Source organism: Ctenopharyngodon idella, chromosome 18, assembly GCF_019924925.1.
Source record: "Ctenopharyngodon idella isolate HZGC_01 chromosome 18, HZGC01, whole genome shotgun sequence".
Taxonomy (NCBI): Eukaryota; Metazoa; Chordata; class Actinopteri; order Cypriniformes; family Xenocyprididae; genus Ctenopharyngodon; species Ctenopharyngodon idella.
In genome coordinates this window covers 14,945,529-14,958,292 of record NC_067237.1, presented here as the reverse complement: position 1 = coordinate 14,958,292, position 12,764 = coordinate 14,945,529, and the positions used below count along the sequence as shown (strand labels likewise).

At 39.7% G+C, this 12,764-nt stretch overlaps 1 protein-coding gene across 9 annotated transcripts in view; it reads left to right on the top strand.

Moving 5' to 3' along the window:
* The window catches only part of LOC127499679 (CUGBP Elav-like family member 4), a 124,347-nt gene extending 114,098 nt beyond the window's left edge, over positions 1-10,249 (top strand). For all 9 annotated transcript variants that reach the window (XR_007926161.1, XM_051870153.1, XM_051870148.1 and 6 more), the window contains one exon: positions 3,849-10,249. The gene's annotated coding sequence lies outside the window, so the exon portion shown is untranslated. The remainder of the gene's footprint in view (positions 1-3,848) is intronic.
* Positions 10,250-12,764: the final 2,515 nt, after the last annotated feature.

The following is a 12,764-nucleotide window of genomic DNA, read 5'->3' as shown; positions in this document are numbered from 1 at the left end:
TTGTTTGTTCACACAGGAGGGTCACAGTATTTTAAATGAGATTCTGTCCTAGAAAACCCATTTACAAGAACGTACCAGCCGGTTCACTTTCATATAGACCTTGTACCTGTATAAACATGAAAATATAAGATTATTTTTCTTATGAAACCTGTCAAGAACATGGTTAAGATATATCTCACCCCAAAATCAAAATATATATATATATATATATATATATATATATATATATATCAATAGATAAATATAGAGAGCCCTATCACCTTCGAGTGTAAAATAAACAAGCCAATGCACATTGTCGTGCAAGATTTGCATCTCGTGCTCCGCCCCACAGCGCGGGTATAAAGGCGGAAGTGGCTGCAACGCACAGACACGCAGTTTTCGCTAAAGAGCCGGCAGTGGTACAGCAATTGTGGTGACGGGATGTAACGTCTCTGTTATTTCCTTCAGGGAAAGAGGGTTACATACGTAACTGAGATGTTGCCTTTCAGTCAGTCAAGTTTGATGTTATGTCAGAACTGAACTGAGGAATTGGGATCCCAACCAAAGCATCACTATTGCTGCCCATTCCAGCGCCCCTTGTAAGCCACCTGATCCCCCCGCACCTGTTGGGGTGGAAGATAGGACAGGGCCTATTCCACTTGACCCATTCAGTAACATTATTGGATGACACTGCCCTTTCAAGCAGAAAGGAACGCTGTGAAATCCACATCCTGCCCGCAGGGAGGTATCGTGGAGATCACACATATGGACTGGACATTTAGGGCAGTGCAACATATGGAATGTCTCTGAGGTAGCTCCGACCTAGTTAGGAGGGAGTCAACACCGGTAGGGATGGCAGAGCGGACTCTGCCAAAGGGAAAGACACGGGCTCACTGACAGGGAAGCCATACCATGGAAGAATACACATATGGGATCACCGTGGGGATCACAATATATGGGCACCTAGCCTAGCACAGGGGTCAACCAATAAGTGTTAGGCCTGGCGTCGGACGCACTGCTATGTCTGACTGCCGAGGGTGATGGAGGAACTCAACAGGGTTCACCGTCTGGGGAGCTCAACTGAGGAGCAGAAATAAGTGCATGTATCCGGTCCGTAGAGGGGAATGGCGCAGCAAGCGAGACACCAAGCGGGTTCCCAGTGTTCACTGGCCACTCGGGGTGAGCACACGGGAGCACACTGGCTCTACATGAAGGCTATAAAAACATGTTGGGTGTTGCCCAGCCCACAAATCTACATATATCTGTCGGCGAGGCGCGTGCACCAGAGCCCAGGGGGAGGCAACACTCCTGGTAGAGTGAGCTCTCAACCCGAGAGGGGAAGGGCACGGGACAGAGCAAAGCAAGGGCTGGGTCTGCCTCCTCCAGGGGCAGCACTTGCAGGTTCACCACCTGGTCCTTGAAAGGAGTGGTGGGAACCTTGGGCACATATCCGGGCCAGGATCTCAAGACAAAGTGAGGGTTGGCCGGCCTGAATTCTAAGCACAATTCATTGACCGAAAATGCTTGCAGGTCCCCTACCCTCTTGATGGAAGCCAGTGCAGTCAGGAGCACTGTCACCTAGGACCTCCACGTCCCATCTAGAGACAATCTCTGCTTGCAGACAGCCTTTCCCTTCTGCTGGCCTCCATTATACACAAAGAGCTGCTCTAAAATCCTGAAGCTCTGCGCTCAGTCCACTTACAGGCGCAAAGCGCCGACGGGAGAGAGCAAAGCGAGGGCTGGGTCTGCCTCCTCCAGGGGCAGCGCCTGCAGGTTCACCACCTGGTCCCTGAAAGGAGTGGTGGGAACCTTGGGCACATATTCAGGCAATTCCAGGCATGCTTCATTGACCAAAAATGCTTGCAGGTCCCCTACCCTCTTGATGGAAGCCAATGCAGTCAGGAGTACTATCTTCATTGACAGGATTTTTAACTTCACTGACTGCAGAGGTTCAAAGGGTGGTCTCTGAAGTGCCGTGAGCACCAGAGACAAGTCCCAAGAGGGTATTGAGGTAGGACGAGGAGGATTCAACCTTCTTGCACCTCTGAGTGAACCTGATAATCAGGTTGTGCTTTCCTATAGACTCACCTTAAACTGCATCGTGATGTGCGGCTATTGAGGCAACATATACTTTTAGGGTGGAGGGAGACAGCCTTTGCTCCAACCCCTCTTGCGGGAAGGAAAGCATGACTCTGATGGGACATCTTTGGGGGTCTTCCTGGTGGGAAGAGCAAAGAATAGGTTCCATTTCAACGCATAGAGGCGCCTCATAGAGGGGGTTCTAGTGAAAGTGATGGTGTCTACCACCGCTTGGAGTAGGTCACATAGAACCTCCGCGTCCCGTCCAGGGACCAGACATGGAGTTTCCAGAGGTCTGAACGCGGGTGTCATAGGGAGCCCCGTCTCTGAGAAAGCAGGTCCTTCCTCAGAGGAATGCGCCAAGGAGGGGCTGTCGCAAGGAGCATCAGTTCTGGGAACCAGGTCCGGTTGTCCCAGTAAGGCGCAACTAGCAAGACCTTCTCCTCGTCCTCCCTGAATTTGCACAGTGACCGTGCAAGTAGGCTCACTGGAGGAAACACATATTTGCGTAGGCCCCGGGGCCAGCTGCGTGACAGTGCATCCATGCCGAGGGTCCCCCCGGTCAGGGAGTAAAACAACTGGCATTGGGACGTGTCTGGAGAGACAAACAGGTCTACCTGTTCGGCTCCAAAGTGTCCAAATCAGCTGGACCGCCTGGGTATGGAGTCTCCACTCTCGAGCTGCGTTACTGCGGCTGCGGATGCCATGTGCACCAAGAGCTTCTGAAATAGTTTCAGTGGGGCTGTTGTCCTGCACTTGAATTAATTCAAGCAGTTCAGCACCGAGCTAACACGTTCCTCTGTGAGGCGTGCTGTTAGGTTGACTGAGTCCAACTCCCCCTGCACGGGGGAGAGTTTGCTCTTTTCCCAGTTGACCCGAAGCCCCAGCCCCAAGTGTCTGAGCACCAGGTCCCTGTGTTCACACAACTGCTCTTGCGACTGAGCCAGAATGACCAGTCGTCGAGGTAATTGAGAATGCGAATGCTGTGTTCTCTCATGGGAACAAGGGTAGCCTCTGCGACCTTCATGAAGACACGAGGCGACAGGGACAGCCCGAAAGGGAGGACTTTGTACTGGTATGCCCGTCCCTCGAACGCAGCAAAGCACATGAATGGTATCTGTCGGGGGAGAATCGAGACAAGAAAGTACACATCCTTCAGGTCGATCTTTGTGAAGGGCTTTATACTATATACTCTCTGCATTATTCTTTATTATTTTCATGACAATTAAGAACATATCCATCTAAATTTTCATTATTACTGTGATGCAAAACAAAAAGGTAAAATATTTAAAAATTGTATGGTATTTATGAAAATGTGTAAAGTTTTTATACATGGTAGTATTGTACTGCTTGTATGCTGATTTTCTTGAATGAAATATTTATAGAAATGCATTAAAAATACACAGAATTACAAGCAAGCTCAAAAGTAAAACATCTGTATAATATGATTATTATGATGATGATGATAATGAAAGTTTATGGGAGAAATGTTTAATTGTCATGAAAAATGAAAATAATTTCACATGATGCAAAAAATCTGAATGATCATAAATTAAGCTTAATTTTCTACATGCGTTATATAATTTATTGATTTTGGGGTGGAATATGAGTTGCATTCATGAGATTGAGTTGGCAAGGTTTTCTAAGGACAGTATCTACACACGTCTGTTGTGTAAATGATGAAGGGAAGGATTCAGGATCTTCAGTAGTTTGTCTGTGTTTAGAGCTGCTAGAACCGTCTTCAATTCACCGTCTGCTTCTTTTCTTCTCTCTCTCTTTCTCTCTCTCAGGATGAAGGACTACAACACCTTATTTCCACAAGTCAAAAGACTTTTGCTCTGCTACATATCACAGGAGGCGAGCGGTCCCTGGATTTTGTGGGAAAATCACTGAGAGCTGGAAAAACTGGAACACAAAGGATTTTTTCTGCCAACTTTGTTCTTTTTTTCCGTCTTTTTTTGCTTCAGCATTTGCAGGATGCTTTTTTGCATTTTGCAAAGACCAACTTTTTTGCTGCTGTCTTTTTTTTTTTTAGACAAGATTGAGAAAAAAAAAACCTTTATGAACACGTTATGCTCAAAGCATGCATAAACAAACGGATATATACAAATGCACACACAAATGCACATCTGCTGAGATGTTCGGAAATATTCTCGCCTTTACATGCACACATGCAGATATACAAAACTATTTTGAAATCCTCATGTAAATGTATTGATCTCTCTACACACACACACACACACACACACACACACACCAGCCTGCTGCCATTTTGGTTTTCGTGCCTACACTGGTTTCGCGTGATCTGCGCTCTGGAAGAGAATCCAGGAATATCTACATGCGTCATTCCTTAGAAAATAGGGACCAAAGGACTACACGCTTTTTAAAAGTATATAAATATATAAATATATATATTTAAAAATCACAAAAACTCTTACCTTGTAGCTGCGAGTATAATGATTACTAATGTTAAAAGTAGAAGAAAGTAAATCTGTAGGTCTGTAAAAACACAAGGAGAAAAAGACGGTCATGTGACTCCGGTTTGCTCTGGTAGCTGTTTCTTGCACCAAGACGTAGATTAGAAAAGTAGAATATAGGAGTAGATTTGCTCATTTTTCATGTTTTCTATTTATTTTTATTAGAGAAGATAATACTTGAACTTGTAAAGAAGGGAAGGAAAATGTACAAACGAAAACAAAAGAGGTGAAGCGTCTCTTTCCTCGCCCGCTGGATAATATCGTTCATCATGTTGTGCTCTTTCTCCATTCCGCCATTTGGAAGAAGATGAACGGCCGGAACGGACGAGGAAATGTGTCGTAGTCTGTCTGACAGGGTCCAGGATCCCAGAAGCCTTTGTGTTTAAGCGACAATCCACAGTCAGATGATCGGACGTGACGCGTGTTTTCCTTTCCATGCTTTTTGTACTCTGATAGAAAGACAGATTCAGATGCTTGGACTTTAATGACACTAAACGGAGGAAGACGAGGAGGGTCGATAGCTACTGAAACTGCCAAATGAACCGAAGCTACGCGAAAGGAAACGGTGACATTTTTGATACCCCTTCACTTAATGAGATGTTTATTGGTCTGTTGAAGCCATTGCCTGTCTCAAACTTCTCAAAGCACTAAACGCACATGATCTCACTGCACATCGATCATCATTAGCAGTTAAAGATGTTCATCTGTGCTGTAATCCAGTGTAAATGCCTCCGTGAGCTCTCTGACCTACCTTCATTTCATCAGTGATTCATCTGAATTGATCATATCATTCACATTCTGCAAAAAAACGATGTTCTTGCTTAGTACAAATATCTAAACATGCTTAATTTAAGATATATTTAATTGAGAAGCAAAATGACTGAAAATATTAAGTCTTGTTTACTGAATGTTTATGCTTAAAGTGCCCTTATTATGCTTTTTCGAATACCCCCTTTGATGTAGTGTGTAATAGAGCTGTTTGTGAATGTAAAAGGTTTGCAAACAGGGCCTAAAATTAACCAAATGCAAGTATATGAAACGGTGTCAATCGCCAGTTGGCCGGTAACATTTTTATGAATTCTAACAATGCAGTGTTGTGAGAACATGAACGTGAACAACGCTCGGGACATTGATGGGCCAGCACTGCATTTAAATATTCAAGCGCAAGAAGACGCGAAAGGGAACTCAGTTCGTTACTCGTGAATGTTTTGAGTGTGCACACATCTGAAGCACGCACGAATACTAAATTGAGCTCTCTTTCTCATCTTCTTGCGCTTGAACGGACAAATTCACACAAAAATTATGTCCAAAACATGCTTGTCTTGGTGAGAATCCTAGCAAACATAGTCATTATGTTTTAAGTGAATCTAAACAGTTGAGAAAGAAAACGCATGTGTATCAGTATATTGGATCAGTGCATTCGCTCTTAAAGTGACAGCAGCCTAATATTCCTGCTGTTGTCTGTTTTTAATGTTAATCAACATTAAAAACACATTTAATAACTTTAATATGGTTTCATTTATGTTTAATTTATACATTGAAGACTATGCAGTGTTATTTTACATTTGATTACTTGATTAAATTTCTGTACTTGAAAATTGTGTCTAAAGTTTTGATATCATAACTGCCTGTTTTTGCAAAAACATGGCCGGTAAAAAATATTTATGGTCAGTAAATTTTCTTCAATTAAATTTTTTTAAATAAATTCTTGGCAAGTGTGGCAAAAAGTTAGTTTTAGGTCCTGTTTGCAAAGTTTCAAAGATCAAAGTGCACAACAAATAAAGTTATTGTCCCCTAAAAGAAAGAAGTGATTCTGAACTCTCGAGTCGTCAGTAATTCCAACATTTGTAACAATGTAACAAATTTGCATAATTCCCACCTGTGGTCTTCATTGGCTGCCGGTGAACAGTGTTTACTTAGCCCCGCCCTCAATCACTGTAGTTGTATCTGAGACTGGAAGAGTTTGGTTCGTGTTGTTCATGTCGAGAAGACGCTGTTTTCTGCTGACAAAGCAAATCCACTTTGATGAGATTGATTCGGTAAAACCGACGCCATCGTTACTGTTCGTATCACTGTGAATCAAGAGCTGAGATTCAGATATGATAATGAGTGTTTGCTTTCTGACCAATCACAGCAGGGCCATCTGACCAATCAGAGAACTGTTTTTTAGACTCTTTGAAATGAGTTGATGCAGCAGTGGATATTATGAGAAAATTAAAGTGTTTTTTGACCTTGGATGAATGTGAACCTGTTGTAGGAGACTCGAAAACAAAATTAGGTACCTTTAAAATAGCATAATAGGGGCACTTTAGCATAATAAAAAATTGAGTGAGGTCAGAAAAATAATCTTGTTTTCCCTTTGAATTAAGTGTGATGTTTTTGTGCAGTTTGCATTTAGCCGCTGATGATCAGGCCTTAAAAACAACAGTTATTCACCTCAAGATTTGGCCACCAGAGATTCATTGGCATCTTTGTTCCTCTTCCGTGTGTAGATATTAAGAAATTAACATTATCCTCATTCTTCCATCTCAAAGTTAACATTTCTCAATGGGCAGGTCTTTATCTAGTCATCGACTGCGTACGACTAAGATTGAGGAGAGAAATCTGGGTGTCAATGACCAAACCTGACCTCTTAACCTTCATGCCAGCATATGAGACGTTGCTTTTATCCTTTAAAAAAGACGCTCCCTCCAGGATCCCAAAGGACCAAAACCATGCAATTTTGCCATGCTGCCTGCCCTTGAACGGTGATATTAGTCTTGCTGTGAACGATGTACAGATATTGATGAGGTAATGGCCTGCCCATGTGTGCGTCATCATGAAACTGAAAACGTTCTTGTGAAAATAGCTTTGGTCTCCCTAGAATAATTGTGTTGCATTATTCATGATTCCGATTGTTTTTTGTCTCACCGATCTTTGTAGCCAGTATAGTTTTATTCACTCTATCCTGTGCTGATAAAGCCACTTGCTGGAAAACATTTCTTAATCATAACAATTTGCACTAGTTATAGTTAAAAACCTGCCAATGTGTTTCATGCGAGGGAGTGTCCGCATTATCATTTTGTATGAATATATACGCCACAAATTCCCATCCCAGATACTTGTTCTGGATTTATCATGACCTTCATGAAACTGAAGCGAAAGCTTTAGATTAGTTTGTAAGAGGTTTAAGAAGTGCCAAATGAAATTTCACAAATGTTCATTTCACTTTTGCATCCACAATGCAAAAAAAAAAAAAAAATTCTTCTTCAGTATTTGTGTCTTGTTTTCCAGTGCAAGTATCTAAATATTCTTAAATCAAGATACATTTACCAGAGAAGCAAAATGACTGAAGATTAAGTCTTGTTTTCTGAAAAATGATAAAAAATTAAGTGAGTTTTTAAAGAGCCCCGCACATGACATGCATGAAGAAATATGTATATTGTGGCCACGGATGAACAAATCATTCCTACGACTTACTAATATGTCAGCACGTTTACTAATTCGCTCCCTCGTTTTACTAAATTTTGCGCAAGATATAATAATTCGTTCCCTTGTTTTACTAAATCATGCGCACGATATAATAATTTGTTTCCTCGTTTTACAAAATTTTGGCAGCAATATAATTTATTTCCTCGTTTTACTAAATTGTTCACACAATAAAATTTATTCCATCGTTTTGCTAAATTTTGTGCACAATATAAGAATTCTTTCCCTCATTTTACTAAATCGTACACGTTATTCGTTCCCACGTTTTACTTAATTTTGGCAATGATTTAATAATTTGTTTCCTCATTTTACTACATTTTGGCAATGATTTAATAATTTGTTCCCTCGTTTTACTAAATTTTGCACACAATATTAAAATTAGTTTCCTCGTTTTACTACATTTTGGCAACGATTTAATAATTTGTTCCCTTGTTTTACTAAATTTTGCACACGTTATAATAATTCATTCCCTTGTTTTATTAAATATTGCGCACAATGTAATAATTTGTTCCCTCGTTTTACTAAATTTTGGCAACAATATAATTCATTCCCTCCTTTTACTAAATCGTGCGCAGATATAATAATTTGATCCCTTGTTTTAGTTAAATCAAAAGAAGGGAACGAATTAGTACAACGTGGCCACAATTTACTAAATCGAGGGAATGAATTATTAATTTGTGGTCACGATATATATATTTGAGCTCCATATGTTTTTGCTTAAAACGAGAAAATGTGTGTCAGTGTGGTCAGAAAAATAATCTTGTTTTCCCTTTGAATTAAAGTTATTTTTCTGACTGGATTAGCAGATATTTGTTCTTGTTTTAAGCAGAAACTTAATATCTTCGGTCATTTTGCTTCTCCAGTAAATGTATCTTGATTTAAGAATGTTTAGATATTTGTACTGGAAAACAAAAAATACAGAGTAAGAATACAGTAAATGCACCATTTTTATTTTGATAAAACACCTACTTGTGTTTAATGACCCTGTGATCAGCAAAGCACAGATTATTCTCAAGCACTGAAATAGTTTGCTAAAGCACAGTATTTTGCAGATTTGCAGTACATATCATCCATTGTACGGTCTAGTTTCACACTGCTCATGTCTCCTAGAATAAGGATGCTGTTTTAGTGGGGTTTGGTCTGTAAGAAACGAGGCCAGAACCTTTGTCAGGCGTCCAGGTTAAAGTGCCATATATCTGTAGAGCAGAAGAACATGCTATATTTATCAGTGTTAAATCAAGTGTCGTCTTCACACACTGTTCCTCTTGTTTCAGTTCACTGAGGAGTTTCAGTTAGAGAACGCTGCCAATCCATTGAGTTCAATGGAAGGTGAAGGGTTTGTGAAAGTGCTCTAGTGAGTGAACGCCCTCAGAATCAGGAGGATTTCTTTTCTCTGTCTCAGTGCCAACGCAGTTAAAAGTGAAGAACACCAAATCTATGAGGTCCACTTCATCTGTATCGAGTGTGTGTGTGTAGCCTTTGTTCAATCGTATTTCTGTCATGTGCACGCCTGATCTGTGCATTTGCATTCAAGCTCGTGTCGATGCTCCGGCGTTCGTTAAGAGGCCGTTCGGGGTTCGTTAAGGGGCTGCGGGAGTGCAGATCGCTCCGGAGCAAAGAGCCCATTTCCAGCGGATGCCCGCAGGGCTCGACCGTCCCCGAAAATAGCTGATTGTCAAGAGAAGGAAGTCAAATGTAATTGACTAAAAGTCAAGAAATAATTAAAGGAACCTTTTTAGACGGGGAAAAATTAATGCTCCTCATTTAATAGTTTTACATTTGTTTTGTTTTTTTGTGAAAGGAGCGAGATTTGCTTCACATCAAGCAGAAACGAGATTTTAGAGAGCGTTGGAAATACATGCAGACGCAAAACCTGAAAGGCCACAGATCTTTATAAACTCTCAGGGCATCAGTCTCGATGATGTCATGGTTTGTGGATCCTCTTGGGCACCTGACATGTCGTCCAACGCAACTATGAAACCGCAGCAAAGATGCACTCACCGTCATTCTATCATCATGCAACGCTTAATGCATCAGAGAGCCTGTTTTGAAGCAGCCAGTCACAGAAAATGTGCAATCATGTCTGATAACAGCGCTACGATTCAAAGCAAAGCAAAAAAGGCAATTGTTTTTATTCTGTCATGTTTTGAACTCAAGATAGCTAGCAAACACTAGAGACTTTGCTCCTTTAGCTTAGCTTCGTCCAGCGTGTTGTTAATATAATCTGAATAGATCGTAGCACAGGGTGGGGGGCGGGGTTATGGTGAAGGGGCGGGGCTGTTTGATTGGGGTAGGGTTATGGTGAAGGGGTGGAGTTGGGTTATGGTAAAGGGGTGGGGCTGTTTTATTGGGGCGGGGTTATGGTGAAGGGGTGGGGCTGTTTGATTAGGGCGGGTCTTTGGGGCGGGGCATTGAGGCTTAGGTAACTTTTGACTTTGCTCCCTGGTCATTTTGACTAATTTTCTCTATTTATTCCAGGTTCAGTACTGAGCGAATCTAGACGAGTTAGTTTTTAAGCTTTTCTACCCTTCCAGGAGTTACGTTGGCGTTTACATGAGCATATTCAGAGATTATGGATGTGCGAATGAATAGCAGCCCTGTAGCAGCGAGTTTTGTCCACTAGGAGTTCAAGTGTGCAGGGAACGAGCTGTTAGTGTTTCGATACAGTGGCTCATGTCTGTCATATTGCACCGCAAAATAATCTGAAATAACTAAAAATTATTTTCATTATTTTCATTATTCATTCATTATTTTCATAACAGTTAAATACATTTCTTTCCCAAAATCTCATAACTGCAATGCAAAAAATTAGATTCTCATACCATGATGTGAAAACTATGGAAGCTTTTTTCCGCTATGGAGAAAAAAAAAAAAAAAAGGTAATTGCGACTTTTTATCTCACAATTCTGACTTTTTTTTCTCAGAATTGCAAGTCAGAATTGTGTGATAAACTCGCAGTTGTGTGTTTTAATGTCCAATTGTGTGGGGAAAAAGACGTTTTTTTTCTCAGAATTGCGAGTTTATGTCTCACATTTGACTTTATAATATGCAATTGTGAGTTTATATTTTGCACTTCTGAAAAAAAAGTTAGAATTGTAAGATATAAACTCGCAATTGCAAGAAAAAAAAGCAGAATTGTCAGATATAAAGTCAGAATTGTGTGATAAAAACAAAACAATTGCGAGAAAAAAGTCAGAATTGCAACTTTATATCTCGCAATTATGACTTTATAACACGCAATTGCGAGTTTAAATCTCGCAATTCTGATAAAAAAAGATCAATTGTGAGATAAAAAGTTGCAATTACCTTTTTTTATTTATTTTTTTTAATTTAGTGGCGGAAACGAGCTTCCATAGGAAACAGTCATTATATGTTATTTAAATTAAGTATTTTACGCCTTATTGAAATGTATATGATTTTGGACTTAATACCTCACATTTCCTTTTTGATTTTGTATCATTATTTTGTACTCGATTACCATAAACTATTATTTATCATTCAAAACATGTTCATTTTTTTATTTTTGGATAAAATTATTTGTGTGCTGCCTTTCATTTTTGCTGATATAATTTTAAAAAATTGTATTACATTACTACTAGAACAAGGGGAAATAAAGACAATTAATAATTAATATATTTCACTGAGTTTAAGAGAAGAAAGCTATCAAAATTATTTATGAGGTGTATTGTAGAAAAAATATTTCTTGTGTCGTTGAGGCTCTAATATTACAATGAACTTTATATTAACAATGGCAAATGCTTGTGTTTTTCTTTGCTTGAATTCATTTTATTTTATTTTGTTGAGGATGACTGAATCATCAGTGTCATCAAGTTTTAATTGGAGTGACATCACTTCCTCCTTGGAGTGCTACAACATTAAGAGTCATGTTTACTGTACATTAGAGAATGATGTTTGAGGCTCAATATTCATCCACTGCAAATATGTTTTATTTGACCGTGTTTCTGTAACCAAAATTTTTTTTTTCCTTCTTCTTTTGGAAAAACTATTTGATACCAGATATTTGCCTTGAAACTGTATTCTCATTATTGTGTTCATGTCTTATTTTTATGTTTCTTCAGAAGAAATGAACTGTGAGGAGGTTTTGAATGTGCTGGTTGTTTGTGTTTTGGTTCATCTGCTCATGATCATTAACCTGCGTTCATCTGCCGAGCCTTTACAGCCAATGAGGCTTCAAAACACTCCCAACTAATAATAATGAGAAGAATCACCTTAAAGGAACAGTTCGCCCAAAAATGAAACATGTTCCAAATTCATATTCTGATATTCATTGATTGGAACACAATAATAATGGGGGCCATTATAATGTCCAATTTATGATCTTAAAGGAACAGTTAACAAGAAATGAAACATGTTCCAGGTCAATCTATTGTTATTTCTTGATTGGAACGCAACAACAACAACAACAACAATAATAATAATAATAATAATAATAAAATTATTGACAATAACACATTTAAATGTGATAATCATCTTAAAGGAAGAGTTATCTACATTAAACATGTTCCAAATTCATGTGCTGATGTGTATTGATTGGAACACAAATGGAACATTTTGAAGAATCTTCATACCTTCTGTTTTTAAGAGAAGAAAGGCAGTAATAAAGGCTTTTTTAAGTGAACTATTCCTTTGAGATGTGAATGAATAAGCACGAAAGAAGTGGGTTTTAGTTGCACATCTCTTGTTTTCTGCCTAAAGCTGTTTGGACCAAACTGAAATGAGGAGCCGGACACAAAGCCTTTT